At 37.0% G+C, this 27232-nt stretch overlaps 1 protein-coding gene across 1 annotated transcript in view; it reads right to left on the bottom strand.

Moving 5' to 3' along the window:
• Positions 1-27232, bottom strand: part of LOC101891451 (cadherin-related tumor suppressor) — a 626314-nt gene that overhangs the window by 296420 nt on the left and 302662 nt on the right. The gene's annotated exons all lie outside the window — the stretch shown is intronic.

Genomic DNA, 27232 nt, shown 5'->3' with positions numbered 1-27232 from the left:
AAATCGGGTTGTTATTTCTCTTTCTGTGCAGATTTTTTTTTTGAAAATTTCGACCTTTTGCGAGGGAGGTACCAGAAGGAGTGGACCGGTATATGTTATCTTAGCATCAGACCTTGTGCTAATAAAAATATTGGAATGTGTGAAATTTGAAGACAATCGGACTCTTAGGAGGAGGAGGAGAAGGAGTAGACCGATATATGTTATCTTAACGCCAGACCTTGTGTTAATAAAAATAGTGGGATCTGTGAAATTTGAAGACAATCGGACTCGTACATAACATTTTATAAACGTTATAATTTTTCAAAATTTTGACCCTTTGTGGGGGATGTACTTGATGGAGTGGACCGATATTGTCCATTTTCGCACCTGACTTAGCACTGATGCAAATATTAGGATTTTCAAAGAATGAAGCAAAATCGGATTATTCTTTCTCTTTCTGTGCAGATTTTTTTTTGAAAATTTCGACCTTTTGCGGGGGAGGTACCAGAAGGAGTGGGCCGATATTGTCCATCTTAACACCAGACCTTGTGCTAATAAAAATATTGGAATGTGTGAAATTTGAAGACAATCGGACTCTTATATAGCATTTTTAAGCGTTATAATTTTTTTTTCAAAATTTTGACTCTTTGTGGGGAGATACTTGATGGAGCGGACCGATATCGTCCATTTTCGTACCTGACTTAGCACTGATGCAATTATTGGGATTTGCAAAGATGGAGCAAAATCGGATTATTTTTTTTCTTTCTGTGCAAAAAATATATTTTTTGAAAATTTCGACCTTTTGTATGGGAGGTACCAGAAGGACTTGACCGATTTTGCGCATCTCCGAGATCGATTAAAGTTTGACAAAAATATAACGATGTACCAAGTTTGGACTAAATTGGATACTCCCTTCGAGAGTTATCGTGCACACCAGCCAGCCAGACGGACAGACGGACTGACGGACGGACGGACATCGCTAGATCGACTCCAAATGTTCCGAAACGAATTTGGTCCCAATAGACCTAGGGTCCGACACTGTTATTTCGACTAAGCACGTTTTGACCGTATGCTGCGGGTATTAAAACCTCCCTATTCCCCATTATTTCCCTCAGTGCACAATTCCTTTTGGCTACTTTACGTTAAATTGTTGGTTGACCACATTTGAAACAGCAACACAGCAGCAGCAAGAAAACATCTAACAAAGTTTGTTAGCTGACGAGGAGTTTTGCAGGCAATGATGTTGTCCATGTGGTATATATCACCATATTTCCAACAAAAACAACAGCAACAACGACAATTCCCGCCAAATGACCAATCATCTATCTATGTGGATGGAATGGAAACTTTTGTCAAGTTTTGTTGCAAAGACTTTCCGCATGGAAAAGCATGTTTGTTGTTGCATTGCGTTTTCTTTTCTTTCTTCTCTTCTCTCTATTTCCCGACACAGAAACATTCAATTGACTAATGCTCTTGAAATGAAGTTGATACTGTTTTTGGTCAATTAATTGCTTGCTAACTATTGATGCATTTCACTGAGGTACCGTATAATGACAACAACAACGAAGCTGATGATGCTGACGACAATCAGACAATTTTCGGTGGCAGTAGCCAATGGCAACAAATTGTCAAAGCCATAAACGACGCAATGACAACTCAAATGATTTCTTTAATCATATGAAGAGAATTGTTGCGAGATGATTGTTTGTCTGTCTGTCTGTCGGTCGGTCAGTTGCGTGGTTTGTTGGTATGGCCATCTCCAGTCATCAGTGGCATTAGCAGACGTTGTCATTGTTTTTGTTGTTTGTCTGTGTAGTCGGTTACGTTTCGTTTCCTTTGCAATCAATTATCAAATAAATAAATACAACAACATCTATCCAGCCATCCATCCATCCATCCATACAACAAAAACTATGATCACAATAATTTCCCACTACTACCGTATTGACCCAGTTTTCTTGGCCAAATTGATTGAATGACTGGTCGGAATGACCACCACTACCACAAAATTGTTAATGGCGGTGGTTTTATGGTAGAGTGATCACATCACCTCCTCCTTTTGCTAATCTTTATATTTTCATTTACTCGCACCAACGAACCACAGATAATCCTCTATAATTTTCATTGGAATCTCGTTTGTGGTGGTATTCGTATTCTTGAGCTACAAACGAGAATCCACATTTATTGCTTGGTAATTTTAAATAAATGTATTACCATCGTGTACGAGTTTAATTGAAAATTATCATTATAGGTTGCGAATAGGATATGCAAACGTAACGGATGTGTTTGAATCAGAGCTTTTTTTGTTGTTATTGCAATTTTCGTAAGGAATTCATAATGTAGATCACTTAGTATTTAATTAACAAGATAATCATTGAGTTCGAAAAATAGGACCAAAATATGTAATTTGCAAAGGAATTTAGGAGGACTGGTATTTGTTTGTGTATGTAGAAAAAGGGTCAAGTAGAATCAACTTAACAATGGAGTTTTGAGAGGCCAATTAAAATTACATATGTTGATATTTTTAATATTATTGAGATATTTTGAGATAAAATTAATTCAATATTTATGGACTTTTTCAATACTTTTTTCAAGGAAATTTCCGGGAAATAGAAATATTTCTTTTAGTCTTATAAAATCTCAGATTATTTTTTTAGAAAAACTATATTTTCGTTTTATTTTTCTGGTACAGGAAATATCATATTTTTTAATTAATTTATAATTTTTATACCCTAAAACACTATGTGTTGGGGGCTACAGGTCGCAATTATTAACCAATCCTCACGAAATTGAAAATGGAGGTGGGGCTATGGTCAGAATAGAACCTTATTGTTTTTGGAGATGATAGCACGATATTTAGGGTTTGAAATGGACCAAAAACCGAAAAATTTCTTGATTTTTTGCAATTGCTCTATAGGCCACAATTATGAACCAATCGAAAACTTACATAGAGTTAGAGTTTAGGAGTGGGCAGAAACCTACAAATTTGAGCGGTTATCCGACATTAATTAACTGGTAAAATAGAGCCTAACTTTTATATAAGAAAATAGGAAAATGTCCACTAAACCGCGAATATTTTCAATCCCAGCCAAATCACAAATACATTAAAAGATCGCTTCTGATCGTTAGAGTTATGTTAATAGTCAAGACATCGGATATATGGCAAAATAGGTACAATATATGTGTAAAAAAATTGAGCTGGGCCGATTTCCACCATTCCCATCAATTCGGAATGGTCTCTTGCCAGAAAACGATAAAATCTAAGAAAATCGATAAAATCTAAGGAAAAATATACCAATAAAAAAGTGAATATCTTTTGTCGACTTTTTTCAATTTTTGTCATATTTTTTATAGCATGCGATTTTTTCAATTTGACTTAAAATTTTGAATTGTAAATTTTCTAAATTTTTACACCCCCCAACACTTAGTTTTGAGGGTATTATATGCATAACGCAATTATCGTCCGATCGTCACGAAATTTTGCACGGGGGTAGGGTTGGGGTCAGAATTAAAGACTATTGTTCTTAAAATGTACATTTAGAGGTGCAAATGGACTAAAAATGTAAATTTTTTCTAATTTTATAGTCGCTCTATAGGCCAAAATTGAAAACTAATCGACCCGGAATTTCGCATCAGAAGAGAGTAAAGGACAGGAAAGAAGTCTAGCATTTTGGATGACCATTGGATTATATTTAGCTTTAAAATGGACCACAACTTTCATGTGAAATTGTTTTGAATACTTAACAAAACTACGGAGTGCGTAAATATTGGCCAAATTCTCCGGGTCAAAAAACTAAGGCAACCTCTTGGCAGGGCTCTTTGAAATTATTTCAAAAACGAAATCTTCCAAAACGGATTTGGATATATAGGGGACTTCGAACATATTGTAGTGTTGTAGGGTATCACATTGTCGGCCCCGCACGATTATAGCCTTTGCTTACTTGTTTTAAATACCATCATTAGTAGATTTTCTAAAATATTTTTCAAATAACTTGTATACCCTACGTCACACTGTCGAATATGGTATTCTAACTTTGCATGTTACATTTGTATGTAACATGCAGAAGGAAACGGCATTACCCATATTTCTATCTGATGATCTTCATAGAATCACATTTTGAGTCGAGTTATGCATGTCCGTCAGTATGCCAGACCTGCTGTCCATGTATTGGCATTCATTGTCCGATTGAGATGAAATTTCTCACCAATCGTTTGTTTGACAAAAGGACGAGCCCTATTAACAATTGAGATAGTCGGTGTAAATTAAGGTATAGCTCTCATATACCGGGTGAGATAAAAACAAGTAAAAAGCTGCAAGTTCGGCCGGGCCGAACTTTGAATACCCTCCACCATTTGGAACGAATTTGGCAACTCTCAAAAACAATAAAATCCGTTAAAAATTCTGTTAAAAATATCGAATATAGCTGTTACATTTGGGTCTATTCGATGACATGGACCTGCATAGGTTATTTTTGTCATAAGCCATTACAATATTCAAATGCGAAACTTTAAAAAAAAAATCGGTGAATATTGTAGCTAAAAACATCAAAATACCGAATATCGGGAGGTATCGTTATATGGGGGCTACACGTAGACGTGCACCTGCACACTCAATTTACTGTCATAGGCTACGAACATCAAATGCCAAATTTGAAACAATTCCGGTGAATAACATCGCTAAAATCATCAAAATGCCGAATATCGGAGGGTACCGTTATATGGGGGCTATACGAAAACGTGAACCTGCACATACAATTTTCTGTCTTAGGCTGTAGTATCTATTAAGAACTTCAAAAAAAACAAATTTGAAACAATTCCGGTGAATAGCATCGCTAAAATCATCAAAATACCGAATATCGGAGGTACCGTTATATTGGGGCTATACGAAGACGTGAACCTGCACAGACAATTTTCTGTATTAGGCTGCAGTATCCATTACGAACTTTAAATAACAAATTTTAAACAATTCCAATGAATAACATCGCTAAAATCATCAAAATACCGAATATCGGGGGGTACCGTTATATGGGGGCTATACAAACACCTGCACAAACAATTTTCCATATTTTTTTCTTTTTTTTAATTTTATTGAATTAAAGCAAAAAATGTCGGACATAGCATCAAATTTTAGAATAACTTTACATTTGTTCGAATTGATCACCTATGGCATGAATTATGGCCTTCAAACGGCCAATGAAACAGCCAGACGTTGCCCGAATGTTACTCTGCGGTATTTTGGCCCATTCCCGGCGAAGCGCTTGCTTGACGTGATCGAGACTTTGGTATTTTTTAGTGCAAACCTTGCTTTTCAAAATACTCCAGACACAATATTCCAACGGTTTGGTATCCGGAAATGAAGCGAGGAAACTCATTTTAACCATTCTGAGTCCTGTTGGAATGTCTAAGGTCCCCGGTCAGAATGTTTGCGTGCCCAAGGCTTTAGTACACCATCCACAATATTTTCGCGATAATATTCGGCATTTATTCTGATGCCACGGTCGATTAATACGAGCGTAGAGCGACCATCGGCTGTTATGGCGGCCCACACCGTCACCATGGCCGGCGCTTGATTACTGGTGGCCAACCGAAGGTGCACATTTTCAGCTGACCTCTTTGGCAAGTAAACACGATCATTTTATTTGTTTACAAACAACTGGACAACGAATGTTTTTTTTTTCTCATCGGAGAAAACCAAATTCGGCAGTTCACCACTTTCGGCCAAATGAAGCAACTCTTTAGCTCTTTGAGTCTATTTTTTCTGTTGCGGTGTAAGTTCTTGCACTTTTTTTAATTTCAATGGCTTTACCTTGAGCTCATTTTTCAATATTTGCCAAATGGAATATTGCAATATGTTCAGCTCACGAGCCATTTTTCGTCCACTACGAAGCGGGTTTCGATCAAGTCGCTTCTTTACTTTTCGAACCATTTCTACAGACGTTGCTGTTTTCTTCCGTCCACTTGCTTGACCTCGGGCTACGCTACCAGTATCACGGTAACGAGCAATGGTATGAGACACAGAAGATTTATTCACATTTAAATGCTGGAGTGCTCAAACGATAGGCGGTGGTGGTTTTCCAGCCAAATATAAAGAAATCTCACTATCACTCTTGAATTCCATCACGAATAACTTTTTTTTTTTCTGGAAAATTCTCACCAAAATGCTTTTGTACGCTTTTAAAGAATATGATGAGCTATCACTGGAATAGTTGTAACAGCTGTCAGACGAGCGGCTTAGAAATGACAGCAGTCTGAAGTTGGTTGCAGTTTTTTTATCTTACCCTGTAAAGGGAATAACTATGTATCCGATTTTTAATAAATTTTCGTTAAATTGTCAGAGCTGGAGTTTCAATGAATTGTTGTGCAAGGACTATTAGAGATTAATTTACAGAGTATTGCTATATTTTGCCTAAGGCCCTTAGGATTTTATAAGGACCCTCCGAGCTACAAATGATAGTTTTTTTTTTTTGATTTTTTAAGGACTTGCATCGTGCAGTTTTTTTTTTAATTTTTGTTAAAGGGCTATCAAATCTCTGTGGTGGACTTTTTGGTAAACTTTATTATTCGTTTTTGCTAGTGGACACTACAAAAAAAAAAAAAAAAAAAAATCCGGAAAGAACATCATGTTTTGACGCTTACAGCCAATGATTATTGTTTCTCTCACAGCACAACAACGAAAAAAAAGCTAGCTTAGCTTCTTGGCCATCATTAAAATAGGTACTTTGTGGTTGCTGTTGTTGCTATTGTTGTTGCTGTGGTAACAAGTCCAGACACTGGATGTAATGTAAACTCAAAAGCTTATTACAATGTTGTCACCTTTTGTTTTCCAGTTGTACAAAAGCGTGCAATTGTTGTTGAAAAGGAACACCACCAACTCCACCATTTGTAGTCCTAGACGGTATCTTTTGGTTTGCAGCCAGTAAAAACAGCAGTTAAGGCAGAGATGATGGTGATGACGGTGGTGGCGGTGGTGGCAACAAGAAAATGCGTTTCGTGCGTGTTAGCATTTAAACAAAGTCCATCGTCTATCTGTCGTCATAACAATAACAGCAAACATGGTCTATAAAACATTTAATAAATGCTACTGAATTTTCTTGGGCTTTCATCTGCTTGCTGTTGCTGCTGCCTCTCCTCCTTCGACTTTCCATTGCTTTGTTTCGCCTCAGATCACTGCATATTTTCTCGACCCTGTAGCAGACCTTTTGTAAGCTAAAGAACTAAACACAACAATGCCAAGCCAATGAGCTGGACAAAAGCCTGAGAGCGGGACAAAGGCATGGCTATGATAAATCTCCAAGAAATATGAAATATTCTTTTGAAGTTCCTAAACTTGGAACGACGAGAGACACAACATAGATAGGCATAGCAGCATCGCTGTAGTCCAACCGAATAGATGCCAGCCATGAAATACTACCGGCTACCACACGTAGTACAGTGTGTTGTAGCTCTGTTGGCCAGGTCTACATGTTAGAGTCGGCAAGAGTGCGCGGGGTTGGATAAAAATTCTATGCTCTGTGTCACATTAAGTGACCAATTATTAAATATTAAAGTTTTGCTTTGCTTTAGCAAAGGAATATTGTAAAGTGAAGAGAGAGTTTGTGTGTGTTTGTATGTTTCGTGACATTTTCCTCGTCTATTTATTGTTGTTGTTGTATTGTTTTAAACATACAAGATGTTGTGTACGTACATGTTGGTATGATATCCTGTACGAAGGAGAGAATGGGAAAATGCCAGGGTTGCCAAACTTCTATAGCAAAAAGAAGACCTTGAGGTCTACTATGAAAAACATAAGACCACTAGGTCTCCTAAAGCTAAGAGCAGGCCTTAAGGTCTCTCATAGCCCCTAGAAGACCTTTAGGCCAAGAGGCCAGCTATTGGGTTTAGAGCCCATGAGGCTTTCTATTGGCTATATGTGGCCTTGAGGTCTTCTATTGGCTATATGAGGCGTTGATGTCTTCTATTGGGTATAGGAGACCTAAAGGTCATCTATTGGCTATAGGAGACCTTCAGGTCCTCTATTGACTATAGGAGACCATCAGGTCCTCTATTGGCTATAGGAGACCTTCAGGTCCTCTATTGGCTATAGGAGACCTTCAGGTCCTCTATTGGCTATAGGAGACCTTCAGGTCTTCTATTGGCTATAGAAGAAGACTTTGAGTTCTTATATTTGCCATAGAAGACCCTTAGTCTTCTATTTGCCATAGAAGACCTTGAGGTCTTCTTTTTGTCATAGAAGACTTTGAGGTCTTCTTTTTGTCATAGACGACCTTGAGGTCTTCTTTTTGTCATAGACGACCTTGAGGTCTTCTTTTTGTCATAGACGACTTTGAGGTCTTTTTTTTCGTCATAGAAGACCTTGAGGTCTTCTATTCGCCATAGAAGACCTTGAGGTCTTCTGTTTGCCATAGAATACCTAGAAGTCTTCTCTTTGCCATAGAAGACCTGAGGTCTTCTATTCGCCGTAGAAGACCTTGAGGCCTTCTATTCGTCATAGAAGACCCTGAGGTCTTCTATTCGCCATAGAAGACCCTGAGGTCTTCTATTCGCCATAGAAGACCCTGAGGTCTTCTATTCGCCATAGAAGACCTTGAGGTCTTCTATTCGCCATAGAAGACCTTGAGGTCTTCTATTCGCCATAGAAGACCTTGAGGTCTTCTATTCGCCATAGAAGACCTTGAGGTCTTCTATTCGCCATAGAAGACCTTGAGGTCTTCTGTTTGCCATAGAATACATTGAGATCTTCTCTTCGCCATAGAAGAGCTTGAGGTCTTCTATTCGCCATAGAAGAGCTTGAGGTCTTCTATTCGCCATAGAAGAGCTTGAGGTCTTCTATTCGCCATAGAAGACCTTGAGGTCTTCTGTTTGCCATAGAACCAACTGAGGTCTTCTTTTTGTCATAGAAGATCTTGAGGTCTTCTATTTGCCATAGAAGATCTTGAGGTCTTTTATTTGCCATAGAATACATTGAGATCTTCTTTTCGCCAAAGAAGGCCTTAAGGTCATATATTTCCCATAGAAGACCTTGAGGTCTTCTATTCGCCATAGAAGACCTTGAGGTCATATATTTGCCATAGAAGACCTTGAGGTCTTCTATTCGCCATAGAAGACCTTGAGGTCTTCTTTTTGCCGTGGAAGACCTTTAGGTCTTCTTTTTGCCGTGGAAGACCTTTAGGTCTTCTCTTTGTCATAGAACCAGTTGAGGTCTTCTTTTTGTCATAGAATACCTTGAGGTCTTCTATTTGCTATAGCTTAGCTGTAGAAGGTCTTGAGGTCTTCTTTTGGTTGTGGAAGTCCTTGAATTCTTCTCTAAACTGTAGAAGACCTTGAGATCTTTTTGTTGATCTCCTTTCCCCTGTTTTTTATCCAAAAATTACCGTATGAAACGACAACTCTGGCCAACATTACGGTAGCAAGACCATTATAACACTGTGTGTCCACCACCAGATAGGTAGGCATGGCGAAGAAACAACAACAACAAAAACGAGGTTGTTTTTTACTATAACAACATTTTTTGTATATTTTTATGATGGCATTGCAGCATATCTTAAATGCTTTATTGTCTCTTTATAAAACATAATACGTAACGTTAAAACAACCAACTGCCAACACCGACCATGTCTGGTTGAGACTCAAAAAACGAAAAGGAAAAAAATACGATCAAACCTCTAACTGACTTTGCCCCCTTTTCCATGATTTCATATTTTATCCAGCAAACATTGCGTATATGTTTCATCATACAAACACACACATACATCATTACATATGGTTGTGTGTTCAAATATAAGAATTTTTCATTTGTCTATTTTTAGTTGAGTTAAAAGGGCCCTTTCTTTGTCTCTCTTTCCCCCTCTCACTGTTCATGTTCAGGACAGCTCAAGAACAGCAGCATTGGCCACTGCCAACAGCAACATCATCTGAAAAATGTTTTAAGAATTAAACATTTTTGTAGATAAGGCGTTAATGATGTTTAATGGATTTCGTGGAAATTTCGCTTTACCCAAAGAACACACACACCAAAACATTTGAATCACTTTTTTTATAAAATGTACAAAATTATTTAGCAAAATAAAATAAAAAAGTAAAGAATTAAAAAGAAAACGCTAATAATTACTGGGAAAATATTTTTTTTAATTAAAATATGTAACTATAAATAATAAAATATTCGTCTGCATGTTAATGTATGGAAAAATGCCAGACCAGTGGAAGGAAAATATTCCGGCAGCAATGGCAATATGGAGCAATTTTGTGTGCCATAATGGTAGAATATTAATTGTTTTCAGTGCACTGCTATGATAGTAAATTTAAGTGGTTATATATAAAGTTATGAGCATTGAAATATTTATAAAGTGGGGCAAAACACTTTAAGATACCGAAAACCAGGAGATATCTTTATATAGCTGCTTAATCAAGAAATTACTCTATAAATTTCGATGTGTGGCAAATGAACTGTTTCAACATCTCCATATGCAAATCCTAGGAACCATCAGTGACCTCAATGTACCAGGCTATATCTACTTTCTTAACATTTTATTTTATGTGATTTGAGAGATGAAATACCATACAGGGTTGCCCATATTCGACGGACCTTTGGGCCCTTTGGGCCCATTCCAATCGACGAGGCTTGTCCGCAGGCAACATTCTTTGCGTCAATTGAATTGTATACGGGAACAAATGCAAATCAATGCGAATAATCCGTTGTAAAGTGGACCGAGCCATGCCCAACTGCTGAGAACGGCGTTTTTGGGATGTTCTTGGGGACCTCTCAACACTGGCTCGTACGGCAGCGATATTCTCGGCCGATCGCCTTGGTCGACTTTTATATGGCCTCTTCGGATTAGAAAGAGCCTTACCAGTCTTAGAAGGCGCACTTCTCAATTTTATTTTTTTTTTTTTTTCACAATTAACTTCTTCTGTTGAATGTAAATTTCAACTATTTCAGAGCGCCATAATTTCTACTTATTTTTTTCTTAAATTTTATTGAATGAAAGAAAAATAATTTTCGGAAACAGCATTAAATTTTAGAACAAGTTTAGATTTGTTCGAATCGGTCACCTTTGGCATGTGTTATGGCCTTTAAACGGCCAATGAAACCGTCACACGCTGCCCGAATGTTGCTCTGCGGTATTTTGGCCAAAAATACTCCACACACAATAGTCCAACGGATTGGTATCCGGAAATTTTGGTGGCCACTGTGCGTTGGAAATGAAGCGAGGAACCTCATTTTGTAACCATTCTTGGGGGGCGATGTAACCATTCATGAGAGCTGATAATGTTCGGCATTTATTCTGATGCCACGATCGGCTGTTGTGGCGACCAGCACCATCACCATAGCCGGTGATGGTGGCCAACTGAAGGTGCACACTTTAAGCTGACCTCTTTGGCAAGTAAACACTATCATTTTGTTTGTTCACAAACTGCAGGTCAACGAATGTTTTCTCATTGGAGAAAACCAAATTCGGCACTTCACCACTTTCGGCCAAGCGAAGCAACTCTTTAGTTCTTTTTAGTCTTATTCTTTCTGTTGCGGTGTAAGTTCTTGCACTTTTTTAAAATTTCAATGACTTTACCCCTACCTCATATTTCAATATTTGCCGAATGGCTCACGAGCCATTTTTCGGCCACTGCGGCGCGGTTTTCGATCAAGTCGCTTCTTTACTTTTCGAATAATTTCTGCTGATGTTGCTGTTTTCTTCCGTCCACTTCCTTGACGTCGGGCTACGCTAACAGTATCACGGAAACGAGCGATGGTACGAGACACAAAAGATTTATTCACATTTAAATGCTGTCGTGCTCTAACGATAGCCACTTGTGGTTTTCCAGCCAAATGTAAAGAAATCACACTATCACGCTTGAATTCCATCAAGAATAACTTTCTTCTGGATAATTCTCACCAAAATGCTTTTGTACGCTTGCAAACAATACAATGCGCTGTCACTGGAATAATTTCAAAAGCTGTTGGACGAATGGCTTACAAATAACAGCAGTCTGAAGTTGGATGCAGTTTTTTCATCTCACCCTGTATTAATTCAAATACAATCGGAGATCTCAAGATACAAATTTAAAGAGTACAGCCCAATTCCTTAACCCAGTACCAAATTTAGTACCACTTGGTACTTTTTGTACAAATATAGTACACTTTTCCAGAACCATGTCCATATCTTCACCACAGACACCAACAGTGACATTTGTATCAAATTTCGGGATTTTAGCTCTCTACTTTCACTCAATTCTAAATCTACCTACATTTAGTATTTTTCGTATAATTTTAGTACTCATTTGCAAAACCATTCCATATCTCAATTCCAGATACCAACAAAGATCTCAATATCGAATTTCCAGATTCCACCCTTATTCGTTGACCCAAAACCAAATTTAGTACTTTTTGTACAAATAGAGAACGCACTTGCAACCCCACCTCCACATCTTAACCACCAACATTGACATCTATATCAAATTTCAGTTGAATCACCTCACCCAGTTCAAATATAGGACGCATTTCTAAACCACCTCCATATCCCAAACACAGATACCATCAGTAATCTTAATACTTAACACCCCTACCAAATTTGGTACCATTTAATACTTTTTGTACAAATATAGTACACATTTTCAAAACCACCTTCATATCTCATTTCCAGATACCAATGCGCAGATTAAAAATATTCCATTATTACCTCATTTAAAGACTTCTCTCTACACTTTCATAAGCTTTTGCTGAGAAAACTATGTCGATCTTACATAAACTGTAAACAATTGCAAATTTTGAAAATGTGAAAACAAGATTAAACTTGATTGAGATAAACAAACAAATACACATAACAGCTAAACAATGCTGTTAAACATATTTTATATATATTGTCTAGATTATCAGTTAATTCGCAATTGTTTTGATTCATAAGAGACTAATTAACGTCATTGTTTAACACGAACCACAAATGCCAAACAGAAAAAATCAAACATACAAATAACGTGCAAAATTCAGGAAATTACATGAGCGAGTAATAATGTAAAGTATTGAAAAGAAATGATAAAAATAAAACAAAAATATACGATATTGGGATTTGGCGATAGATGAGAAAAATTAAAATTGAAAGTTAAAGATTTATCAAAAAGCCTTTGATGCATTTTTAACAAATAAAAAAAAAAATAGAGGGTTGCTTGTGCATTTCGGAGGAAAATAAATGTGAGAGAAAAAAAAAAACAATTCTATGTGTGTTTCCGAAAATTTTGAATCTTTTTCAGTAGGTCATGAAACGGAATATTGGGCCATGAAAACAAAATATTGAAAGTAGACCGAATATTTAGCAATAGTTTTTATACCATCCACCATAGTATGGAGGGTATATTAAGTTTGTCATTCCGTTTGTAACACCTCGAAATATACATTTTAGACCCCACAAAGTATATATATTTTTGATCAGCATAAAATTCTATGTCGATTTAACAATGTTCGTCCGTCTATCCGTCTGAAGTAGGTTGATAAATGAAGTAGGTTGATAAAATTTTACTCTAATGTGTATTATGTCTGCAGGACTTTTGGTATTGAAAATGGTCCATGTAGATTCACGTCTTCGTTTAGCCCCCATATAACGGTACCTCCCGATATGTGGTATTTTGATGATTTTAGCGACATTATTTACCGGAATTGCTTCAAAATTAATATTTAAAGTTCGTTATAGATACTACGCTTTAAGACAGAAAATGTCAGTCATGTAGGTCCACGTCTTCGTATAGCCCCCATATAACGTTACCAGCCTATGACAGCAAATTGTCTGTGCAGGTCCACGTTTTATAACCATCATGATATCTCTCTATATTCGGTATTTTGATGATTTTAGCTACATTATAAACAGATTTTTTCCAAGTTTCTCATTTGAATATTGTAGTAGCTTGTGACAAAAGTTGGCTATGCAGGTCCGCGTCGTCGTATAGACCCTAATATATGGCAACATAAAATTTTAACAGAATTTTTGGCGGATTTTATTTTTTGAAATTGTTAAATTGCTGCCAAATGGTGGAGGATATTCAAAGTTTTGGCCCGGCCGAACCTATAGCTTTTTTACTTGTTCTTATTTTCAAACAAATTTCTTACATAATTTTAATCAATATTATAGCAATATTAAAAATATTTAGCCTGTCATAACTTTACTTTTTAAAATCGAATTCTTTAAATATCAATATTACAAATAAATATTTTAAATATTTTGCCATAATTTATTTTTTTAGCAATACACGTGAGAACAAAACTTCAATAGTTTTTCATTGTTTTGCTGTTGCAGTTCTTTTTGCAAGTTTTGGTTTGGTTGTTGTTCAAAGAATTGATATGCCGTTTAATTTAAAGTTTAGGCACGTTCCATACATTTGTATTATTTACAAATCGCATTCATGCTACGTACATTGCGTTCATTGCAGCTATAATTGTAAAACATTTGTGAATTAAAAATGAATTGTGGTTTGATCTGTTGTTCGTTTTTTACTTTTTCGTTTTTCCCATAAAAGTCCAAGTCGCTGTATCGCAACGGATTTTAAAATGACAAAAAACGGTAAAATCATTAGAATTAAATTAAAATAGTTACACTGGGGAATTTATAGGTTTGTTGCATACCTGATGTCTGTGATTGTGGGGTATTAGTGTCAATAGAGAATCAGACAAGTCGTCATCAAAGTTTCATGACGGTGAGTCGGAAAGAATTCATGAATGAAATTGTGTAACAAATGGAGCTCAAGGCTTGGGGGGGGTTGAAAAATGCAATTTTCGAGATGGAAACCTTTGATGGGCCTATCAGACTTCAAAAGGTTAATATCGTTACGAGTTGTTGCCTGATCTTGTGGGCATGTAGAAACCCACATACATAAAAGAGCAGTGAAATAACTGACTAACTGAGAATCAATGTCCAGACGAAACGGCTGAAGCTAGAATATTGAAATTTAACACGAGGGTCAGTCTTGGTGGGTAGGCGTGCGATAAGGTTGGGTTTATGAAATTCGTACTAAATCCGTACAAAAAGTACTATAATTTTCTAAAAATTAAATAGGTACCAAAGTGTTTTTTGGAAAGAAGAATAAGAAAAGTTCTGAAATTGCACTTAAATTTTATAATGGTACCATCTGTTATTATGTGAGAATCAATCAAATTTGATATATAATATTGAAAATTCTTAGTAAGTGTGTGTACTACTGTGCAAAATGATACTAAATTTGGAAAAGTTTGGTTTAGGGGGAATGGTAGGTTGGTGGTAGGTTTATAATAAAAGGTGGCTTTGGAAATGTGTACTACAAATGCACGACAAGTACCAACTATTATTATATTTGGTACAATTTGGTATTTGGTGAACAGATAGTGCTTGAAATCGTAAATTTGGTATTAGGGTAGCCGTCCATGTATAGCCTGAACATATAGAGGAAACCACCTCTATATGTGTACCATAATTGTACAGTAAGTACTAAATGGTACTAAACTTCAAAAATGGTATAATTTGGTGTTATGTGAACGGATAAAGTTAAAAACTAGAAATTTGCTATGAGGATCAAGAAAGTAAAGATAGTTTGATATATGAAGCCATATTTGGAAATTTGTATATAATGTACTAAATGGTGCTAAATTTGGAATAGTAGGCTTTAGGTTGAACATATGAAGCTAAAATTTGGAAATTTTATATTGGGTGACTTTAGGTGGTAGGTTTGAGCACGAAAAGTACTAAATAGTACTAAAAATGGTACAATTTGGTATTGGGTTATCTGTACACCCTGCAGTTGTGTCTGCAGTTTGATATTTTGTTCTAGGGTAGCGATTCATGCGTAGGCTGGACATGTGGTGGCGTTTTCGGAAATTGGTACTATAATTGTGAGTACTAAATAGTACTATATCTAATGTTGGGTGAATGGATAGAGACAAAAAATGGTGCTAAATTTGGTATTGGGTGAAGGGATAGGGCTGGGCTCCTCAAATTTTATAGGTGCCACTGGTGGTGCCTGTGGTTAAAATATGGAGGTGGCTTTGAAAATGTGTACGAAATTTGGGATAAGGTTGGAATCTTCGAATTTAATATTGAGATTTCTGTTTGTATCTGGAATTAAGATATGGAACGGCTTTACAAATGAGTGCTAAAATTCAACGAAAAGTACTAAATTGCACTACATTTGGTAGTGGGAAAAGGAAAAAAGATAAAATTCTGAAATTTGATATTTAAATTACTGATGGTATCTTTGTTTCAGGTTTGGCATCCTATGCCAAATCCTATGCGTCCTATATTTGTAAGAAAAGTACTAAATGGTATTAAATTTAGTATTGGGTGAAGGAATAACGCTGAAATCCTTAAATTTTATATTGAGGTGTCTTTTAGGGTATGGAATTGAGATATGGTACGGTTTTGCAAGAAGGTACTAAAATTATACGAAAAATACTAAATGTTATCAAATTTGACATTATGTGTAGGGATAGAGCTGAAATCCGGAAATTTTAATTGAGGCTTCTGTTGAGATCTGATTGTGGGGAATGGGAATGATTTGAACTCAGAAACTGATTTGATTTTAATTATAGACCGATCGAATCGAAATTCTGCTTAGGGTAGTCATCGGATGGTCATCGGATAATATTTAACGGTGGAAGTGAATCATATATTTTGTGTGAAAAAATCCAAAATTACAACGAATATTTTTGTAATACTGAAAATATTTTCTTTTTATGAAATGCTAAATTGCATATTTTCTGACATTCCTAAGAAAGATAGCATTTTTGAAAATGTTGAATCAGGAACCACGTTAAACTCGATTCTTCTTTGGGAAAATACTTACAGTTCTACAGCGATATATTAGGCCGATGAACCAAAAAACATTGCTGTATTGGAGCGATAGAGCGATGGATACCGGGCAGAGTTTCACCGAATGGTAAAATCTGAATCTTTATCTGACATCTCGTACTAAAGATTATTGTTGTGAAGGCATGTGAGGCACTTTAATACCAAATATAAAAACATAAAACATATATGGGAGCTATAGCTATAACTAAACGGACTTACACCAAATTTGAAATACTGGGTTCTAAGATGAATTCGGTCGGAATTGCCAAAATTCAGTCAGTTTTGGCTGATATTAACCATATGGCGCACAATTAACCCGAAATCGGTTGAAGATTTATATGCGAGATATATCCAAATCCTAACCTATCTTGACAAAATTTTAGGGACTTATTTCTGAGCTTTATCTAAAGTCTGGTACCAAAGATCATTGCTGTAGAGGCATACTACGCAAATTGGATGAAACATATATATGAGAGCTATACCTATATCTGAACCGATTTTCACCAACTTTGAGGTACTTGTTCCTAGACTAAATTCGGTCGGATGTGCCAAAATTCAGGGCATTTGGACTGATATTGGCCATTAGGTGCACAATTAACCCGAAATCGGTTGACGATATGTATATATATGTATATATATATATATATATATATATATATATATATATATATATATATAGATATATATATATATATATATATATATATATATATATATATATATATATATATATATATATATATATATATATATATATATATATATATATATATATATGGGATCTATTGGGGAAATTTCATCTCAGTCGGATAATAAATGCGACCTGCATTTTGTTCACAAAATACATGCACAGACGGACGGACGGACAGACATGCATAAATCAACTCAGAAAGTGATTCTATGAAGATCTTCAAAAGTAACAATGGTTCTACCTAGCTTCCTTCTACATGTTACAAACAAATACAAATAATACCCTTACCTTTATTTGGTGTAGTAAAAAAAATTCAAATTATAAAACGTTTTGTTGGAAAATTATATTGTTACCCTTCATCTTTTTTTATTTTTGTAGCTGAAAAAAGATCCAAGATTCTCAGATCAAATGAAATGCCCCATTATATCACTTGGATATTGACATCATATTCCAAGCCCTTACTATGTTAGAAATGTGAATGAATAATTTCCTCAAACAATTAACTTTTAAATTTTATGTTGTTACACCGCAACAAACACTTTCCCTTATCTCTGGGCATTTTGACGATTTTATTGCTACAACTTTATTATTACGCCATAATTCGTTTTACGTAATAAAAAGTAATATTACAAGGTCTTATCTTGGAGATTCTAAGTTAGATTCGACTCTCAGTCGCAACATACAAACAAATCTTATATCGTGAAAAGACAATACTGCTGTACTTCAAACAAGTATGAAGCGAAGCATAGCAAAAAAAAAAGATATTTTATGGGCGTAGACATGGGGTTGTTAGGTTTAAGAGTTAATTGAATTAGCCAACATCTGTAATTTTAACAAAACACACAGCAACAAATAAAGAAAAAAAAAAAAGACTAGCAAATACAATGATTGCGTGCTATGTTAACATATTTTATCGTCTGAGTTGAATTTCAGTTTGTTTTTTTTTCTCAGTATTTTTGTTTCGTTTTGTCGTTCTGCTGTTTCTCATCTAGTCGCAATATGTGTGAAGCCTAATGCGAGTAATTATTTATTTTTAAATATTTCGCAGTGGTATTTTGTTTTGTTCTGTTGCAAAATGGTTAACAAGAACAGCAACGACAACAACAGCAAAATGAAATAAATTATTTCTATTTAAAAAATTCTTGGTAAAACAAGTTATAAATATCACCGCCAGCAGATCATGGGGAGGGCTGGTAATTTGTGATAAAAGGTAGTATCTACTTAATGAATTCACGGCATTTCATTGCACTATATTCCTAGAATTAAGTACATAAGTATTTGTCACATCAAAATGGAATCGTAGGAAGATTTTTATATGGGAGCCACAGGGAGAGATGAAAAAACTACAACCAACTTCAAACTGCTGTCCTTTCTAAGCCACTCGTCCGACAGCTGTTAAGCTTATTCCAGTGACAGCTCATTATATTGTTTACAAGCATACAAAAGCATTTTGGTGAGAATTATCCAGAAAAAAAATTATTCGTGAGGGAATTAAAGCGTGATAGTGCGATTTCTTTATATTTTGTCTGGAAAATCACAAATGGCTATCGTTAGAGCAATTCAGCATTTAAATGTGAATAAATCTTCGGTGTCTCGTACCATCGCTCGTTACCGTGATACTGGTAGCGTCAAGGAATTGGGTGGAAGAAAACAGCAACATCAGCAGAAATGGTTCGAAATGGTCGAAAAATTGGTCGTGAGCTGAACACATCGTAATATTCCATTCAGCAAATATTGAAAAATAAGCTTGGGGTAAAGCCATTGAAATTCCAAAAAGTGCAAGAACTTACACCGCAACAGAAAGAAAAGAGACTCAAAAGAGCTAAAGAGTTGCTTCGCTTAACAGAAAGTGGTGAAATGCCGAATTCGGTTCTCTCCGATGAGAAAACATTCGTTTTCCAGCAGTTTGTAAACAAATGAAATGATCGTGTTTACTTGCCAAAGGGGTCAGCTGAGAATGTGCGCCTTCGGTTGGCCACCGGAACTCAAGAGCCGGTCATGGTGATGGTGTGGGTCGCCATAACAGCAGATGGTCGCTCTCCGCTCGTATAAATCGACCGTGGCATCAGAAAAAAAAATGCCGAACATTATCGCGAAAATATTCAGGAGAGTGTGTTAAAGCCTCGGGCACTCAAACATTTTGACCGCAGAACTTGGACATTCCAACAGGACTCAGCACCATCGCACTCAGCACGCGCCACCCAAGAATTATCACAAAATTAGGTTCCTCGCATCATTTCCAGCGCACAATGGCCACTAAAATCTCCGGATACCAATCCATAGGACTATTGTATCTGGAGTATTTCGGAAAGCAAGTTTGGCACTAAAAAAATACCAAAGTTTCGATTACCTCAAGCAAGCACTTCGCTGGGAATGGGCCATAACAACGCAGAGCAACATTCGGGCAGCGTATGACGGTTTCATTAGCCGTTTGAAGACCATAGTCCGTGCCTATGGTGACCAATTCGAACAAATCTAAAGTTATTCTAAAAATTGATGCTTTTTCCGACATTTTTTGCTTTCATTCAAAAGCAATTTAGAAAAAAGGAAAAAATTATGGCGTTTGACTTTGTTGCAGTATTTTTTTTTATCTCAGCCTGTATTTGGAAGCTGTATCCAAATCTGATCCAATCTCAATAAAATTTGGAAGATGTATTTCTGGGCTCTATCTGATATCTAGTACCAAATATCATTTTTGTGGAATATGTATGTGAGAGACTTAAACACTAAATCGGGTGAAACATATATATGGAAGCTATAGCTATATCTGAACCGATTTTCACCAAATTTTATGTACTCACTTCTAAGATAAATTCGGTCGGATGTGCAAAATTTCAAGCCAAGACCCGAAATCGGTTGAAGATATGTATGGAAGATATATCTAAATTTGAACCGATTCTCACCAATTTAAAGAGGGTTCGTCCTTGACCCAAACAAATATTGTTTTGAAAATTCCATCGTAATATTATATTTAATGCGACCTGTATTTTGTTCACAAAAATACATGGACAGGCGGATCATCGAGCAATATATGAACAATCACAGGTCTTCTCAGCCATTGAAAAACTGTAACTGGTCTTCTGGCTATAGAAGAGCTGTAACAGGTCTTCTGACTAAAGTAGAGCTGTAACAGGTCTTCTCTCCACAGAAGAGCTGTAATAGGTCTTCTCTCCCCAAAAGAGCTATAATAGGTCTTCTCTCCACAGAAGAGCTTTAATAGGTCTTCTCTCCATAGAAGAGCTGTCACAGGTCTTCTCTCTACAGAAGAGCTGTAACAGGTCTTCTCTCTACAGAAGAGCTGTAACAGGTCTTCTCTCCATAGATGAGCTGTAACAGGTCTTCTCTCCACAGAAGAGCTGAAACAAGTCTTCTCTCCACAGAAGAGCTGAAAAAGGTCTTCTCTCCACAGAAGAGCTGTAACAGGTCTTCTCTCTACAGAAGAGCTGTAACAGGTCTTCTCTCTACAGAAGAGCTGTAACAGGTCTTCTCTCTACAGAAGAGCTGTAACAGGTCTTCTGACTATAAAAGAGCTGTAACAGGTCTTCTCTCCACAGAAGAGCTGAAACAGGTCTTCTCTCCACAGAAGAGCTGAAACAGATCTTCTCTCCACAGAAGAGCTGAAACAGGTCTTCTCTCCACAGAAGAGCTGTAACAGGTCTTCTCTCTACAGAAGAGCTGTCAAGGTCTTCTCTCTACAGAAGAGCTGTAACAGGTCTTCTCTCCATAGAAGAGCTGTAACAGGTCTTCTCTCCATAGAAGAGCTGTAACAGGTCTTCTCTCCATAGAAGAGCTGTAACAGGTCTTCTCTCCACAGAAGAGCTGTAACAGGTCTTCTCTCCATAGAAGATCTGTAACAGGTCTTCTCTCCATAGAAGAACTGTAACAGTTTTTCTCTCCCCAGAAGAGCTGTAATAGGTCTTCTCACCACAGAAGAGCTGTAATAGGTCTTCTCACCACAGAAGAGCTGTAACAGGTCTTCTCTCCATAGAAGAGCTGTAACATGTCTTCTCTCCATAGCAGAGCTGTAACAGGTCTTCTCTCCACAGAAGAGCTGTAACATGTCTTCTCTCCATAGCAGAGCTGTAACATTTATTCTCTCAATAGCAGAGCTATAACATGTCTTATGATTCATACAATAGCTGTAACCGGTCTTCTGAGCCATAAAAGTTATGTAACTGGTCTTCTGAGCCATAAAAGTTATGTAACTGGTCTTCTGAGTCACATAAGAGCTTTAACCGGTCTTCTGAGTCACACAAGAGCTGTGAGGGGTCTTCTGAACTATAGAAGAACTTTAACGCGTGTGAAGGCGGACGAGCGGACAGATGGACTGACATGCATAAAACAATTTGGAAAGTAATTCTATGAAGATCCCCAAAAGTAACTATGGGTCTATCTCTAAAAACCATTAAAAAATTTGGCAAAAAAAAAACAAGACATATCAAACATTTTATGTGGCAGCTATATTTGTACCAGAACCCATTAGAATCTTGATTTGTATATTGTGTCATTTGAGTTCTTTAATTCCAGGAATAAGTCAGAAATATACTTCATTCACCGTTCAATTCATTCACGTAACAATTCTACCATAAAAAAAAAGACTTAAGACTCAAACTTTATTTCTCATTTCACACCAAAGGTTTGGTATGGCAGCTAGCTTTGAGTTCTTTAATTTCAGTAGCTTAGAATAAAACTTGATGTTACAATCCCACCAAAACAAAAGACTTAAGCAACAAACCTTATTTTCAGGTTGCACCTTAAGTGTGTGGCTTCGAATTAAAATTTTAGTCAATTTTTGGCATTTGTAATAAATCCTTTTATTTCCTACGCCAATATTTCAAGATCTTTTAGATTGTCTAGTGGATGGATGATGAATTTTTGTATTAATATTTTTTTGCCAAAATTTCATAACGGGTTACTTTGTGAAATTTCCTCCAAACCTCGAAATTTATCTTTTTGGTTTAGCAACATTGTTGCATTTCCAATAAAAACACCAACAAAAATTAAGCAATAATCACCATAAGCTGGCGGTGGATCCCTTTATTGGCCAAAGAATCAATTTTCAGCTTAAAATCTTGTTTCACATTTCAATAAACACGAAACGCAAGGGAGACAAACCAAACAACAACAACTACAACAGCAAAAAATAAAAAACAAATTAAAAAATATCATTGCGTTATCAAAGTTTTTATTTACTTTGTTGCCATTCCGGAAAGTGGCTGGCTGTCTCCAAACAAAAAGCCGAGCATTATATTTGCTGTTAATGGTCAAGATGATGGTGGTGGTGATGGTAATGGCAGCGGCGGTGGTATGAAATCAGAATCACATAAATTTGCGTTTTAAAAGCTTTTCGATTTGATGCAATTTCTCTCCCTACCTCCTCCCCTAGCCTTGCTCTCTCACACATGCTTTGGACAACTCCCCAGCAAGTGGCCTCGCACTTTGCCATTTTGCCGCAATGTTGACATTGATAATAATGACACTGATTGTTCAGGCAACACATCATTAAGAACACACAACGATTTTGTTTCCCCTCCTCCTCTATCCCCCCTACATTTCTTTTACTCCGGTCTGACTATCTGTCTGCATATTTTTTCGGCATGTTTTATAAAAAAGCCTGATCTCTACTCTACTTTCTTGGCCAGGTTTTTTTTTTGTATTTGTTGAAAATGGCTACTGATGATGCTGATGGGTGACTGCTCAAAGTAGATTCATTGGTGACCATTGGGATGCTGCTGCTGATGATGATGAGGATGATGACGACAACGAAGCTGTAGCAGCAACTTTTTTTCCATACGCTTCGTATAGTTAAAACTCAACGAACGCTTAAATGAAATGCTGTTAGTTATGTGTAGACAAAAAATTTACATTAATGTTAAGTAACAAGAAACGGACTGAAGACCCAGACTAACAAATATCCAAATGCAATGATATGAGAATTGAGGCTGGCAAAAAAGAAGAACAGTAGCTACGAAGGCATGGCATTGGATACAGAGGGAAGACTAACAGACAACATTTTTAAAGGACATTCAAAAACAGAATTTCTAATAAAAGCCCTTATGAGCTGTAAAAGCCATAGAAGAGCTGTAACTGGTCTTAAGATCTATAGGAGAGCTGGAACAGGTCTTCGGTGTCATAGAACACCAGGAACAGTCCTTCTAGTCATAGAAGAGCTGTACTAATGGCCACAGAAGAACTTTAAGAGGTTTTATAGCCATAGAAGAGTTGTACAGATCAACGGGCAATAGATGAACAATAACAGGTCTTCTCAGCCATAGAAGAGCTGTAACTTGTCTTCTGGCTATAGAAGAGCTGTAACAGGTCTTCTGTCTATAAAAGAGCTGTAAAAGGTCTTCTACGCCTAGAAGAGCTGTAACAGGTCTTCAGGTCATAGAAGAGCTGAAACAGGTTTTCTGGTCATAGAATAGCTGTAACAGGTATTCCAGACATAGAATAGCTGTAAAAGGTCTTCTGGCCATAGAATAGCTGTAACAGGTCTTCTAGCCATAGAAGAACTGTAACAGGTCTTCTAGCCATAGAAGAGCTGTAACAGGTCTTATAGCCATAGAAGAGCTGTAACAGGTCTTCTAGCCATAGAAGAGCTGTAACAGGTCTTCTAGCCATAGAAGAGCTGTAACAGGTCTTCTAGCCATAGAAGAGCTGTAACAGGTCTTCTAGCCATAGAAGAGCTGTAACAGGTCTTCTAGCCATAGAAGAGCTGTAACAGGTCTTCTAGCCATAGAAGAGCTGTAACAGGTCTTCTAGCCATAGAAGAGCTGTAACAGGTCTTCTAGCCATAGAAGAACTGTAACAGGTCTTTTGAGCCATAGAAGAACTGTAACAGGTCTTCCAGCCATAGAAGAGCTGTAACAGGTCTTCCAGCCATAGAAGAGCTGTAACAGGTCTTCTGGCTACAGAAGAACTTTAACTGATCTTTTGGCCACAAAAGAGTCGTAACAGTTCGTCTGAGACATAGAAGAGTTGTAACAGCTTTTCTGAGCCATAGAAGAGTTGCAACAGCTCTTCTGAGCCGTAGAAGAGTTGTAACAGTTTTTCTGAGCCGTAGAAAAGTTTTAAAAGCTCTTCTGAACCATAGACGGGTTGTAACTCTTCTGGACCAAAAAAGAGCTATAGTAGGACTGAGGCATAGAATAGCTGTAACAGATCGTCGAGTTATAGAAAAGTTATAACAGGTCTCTACAGGAGGGCTGTTGAAGGTCGCCCATCTGCAATAAGCCTGTTGAAGATCTTCTGTTTGCATGAGGCCTGTTGAAGGTCTTATATCTACAAAACACCTGCGGTAATTCTTCTGCTTGCAGAAGACCTGTAGAAGGTCTTCTGTCCTCAGAAGGCCTGTAGAACGTCTTCTGTCCACAGGAGACCTGCAGAAGGTCTTCTGTCTACAGGAGAACTGCAGAATGTCTTCTTAACACAGGAGACCTGCAGTCTGTCTTCTATCCACAGGAGGCAAGCAGAAGTTCTTCTGTCCACACAAAGCCTCTAAAAGGTCTTCTGTCCACACAGTGCCTCTAGAAGTTATTCTGTCTACAGAATGCTTGAAGAATGTTTTATCTACCCAGAGGGCCTTTACAATGTTTTCTGCCCACAGAAGACCTGCAGAAGATCTTCTGTCCACACAAAGCCTCTAAAGGGTCTTCTGTCTAAAAAAGTCCTGAAAAAGATTTTCTCTCCACAGAAGGCCTTTACAATATTTTCTGCCCACAGAAGACCTGCAGAAGATATTCTGTCCACACACAGCCTCTAAAAGGTCTTCTGTCTATAAAAGTCCTGAAAAAGTTTTTCTCTCCACAGAAGACCTTTAGAATGTTTTCTGCCCACGGAAGGCCTACAGAAGATCTTCTGTCCACGAAAGGAATATAGAAGGTCTTTTGTCTAGAGAAGACCTGCCGAAAATCTTTTGTCTACAGAAGGTCTGCGGAAGGTTTTTTTGTCCACAGTAGGCCCGTCAGAAGGCCTGTAAAAGGTCTTCTGTCTACAGGAGGTCTGTAGACGGTATTTCCTCTTTTTTGGGGACCTGGCAATGGTATTCTCTCATTGGAATACTTGTAAATTTTCTTCAGGCTAATTTTTAAGCTCAACCCTGGTCTTTTATCCAGAAATCCTGTAATCCTCCTGAACACACTGTGCCACAGCTGCCTCAAAGAATCCGACCCCAACATCTGATGAGGACGATGATGAACAAAATGGTTCAGAATCGTTAAGCTGGGCAAAGAAGAAATAAGTCAAAGATAGCAACGAAAAAGTAGTTGAAGACGAAGAAGAAAAAAACTAACCAAATGCTTGCATGCAATGTTTCAAGTATGGCATTCAAATGAATTGAATTGAAAATTTTCAATTGCCATTTTGTCTGTCCTCAGGTTTGGCTGGAGTGGTTTTATTTTTTATATATTTTTTTCTTTAAGTTTTTATTTGACTTGTTTGCGAACGGTCACATTCACATGCGTTTCATGTGTGAACGATGAGGGCGAAGTGGGGTGCAGGTGATGAATGCACCTAAAATGCATTCATGCAATGGCCGCATCATCAGCCGCAACACAAGTTGCAACTACGCATGCTCGCAGCCAGTGTCGTTCTGTGGCAAATTTTGCTGGTCAGTCAGTCAGTTGATGCTTTTTTTCGTAAAAGGCATTTAGTTATGCTTGAATTGAAGTTGCCTCACTGACTAGTCATAGCAGTGCTCGGCTGCCCCCTTAGGCATTTTGCTTAGGGTTTGTTTTTTCTGTCCCGGCACACAATGTAAGAAAGAAATTCTTGAATTTACCTTAAATGTTGTAAAGTTGTTTTTGTTGTGGTTGTTGCTGTTTGGCCAAAAGTAAGTATGAGAAAAAAATTCTAGATTTCGGCAGGGAGGAGGGAGTGTTGGGAAAGAAATAAACAAAAACAACTAAGCCAAAGCCTAAGAATGAATATCAAAATGTTTTTTTCTGCTGCTATTTCTGCTCTATCATCAATATCTGGAAGAACCCGCTTGTTGGCTATCCACATATGTAAGAGGACAATTGAGAAAAGCCAGAAATCGCCTTACAGCCTGAAAAACAGTTTAATGGGTAAATAACGCAAAAATGCAAATCAATCGTCTATACATAGAGGGCCACATTTTTATTTGAGGTGAGTTTTTTCTATTTTTCTTTGTTGGATTTTTTTTTTCAGATAGATTTCAATTCATGTTTTGGAGCCCAGATGTAATTGTCTTTCGATTTGAAATGCCAGCCTGAGAGAGCATGTTCTATTGTCTTGTTGTTCTTTTTTGCTATTGGCTACTGTCTTTTCATCCTCGGGACACAATAAAAGGCATGTTGGTGTAGGCTTTCTTTGACCATTTGAAAAGTTGACAAATAAACGGTACTTATTTTTGGCTAGGAAGAAAATGGCCTTTTGAAAGTGAGCTAAATTAGTCCAAATTTTTCGTGGAGATAAAACATGGTTTAAAATATATGGATTGAACGAGAAAGTACATCGAAGTCCCTGGACCGAAAAGGGATGTCAGAAAAGTAATTTTTCATATGATATACAGGGCGAGATGAAAAAAACAGGACCGATATAGCCGATTTTCGCACCTGACATAGCATTGATGCAAAGATTAAAATTTGCAAAGTTGAAATAAAATCGGATTATACTTTCTCCTTCTGTGCAGTAAAATATTGTTTTGAAAATTTCGAGCTTTTGTGGGGGAGGTACCAGAAGGAGTGTACCGACATTGTCTATCTCCTAACTAGAACTAAGTTTGATAATAATATTATGATGTACC

Source organism: Musca domestica, unplaced genomic scaffold, assembly GCF_030504385.1.
Source record: "Musca domestica strain aabys unplaced genomic scaffold, Musca_domestica.polishedcontigs.V.1.1 3, whole genome shotgun sequence".
Taxonomy (NCBI): domain Eukaryota; kingdom Metazoa; phylum Arthropoda; class Insecta; order Diptera; family Muscidae; genus Musca; species Musca domestica.
The sequence above is the reverse complement of the archived record's forward strand: the minus strand, read 5'-3'. Positions and strand labels throughout refer to the sequence as shown.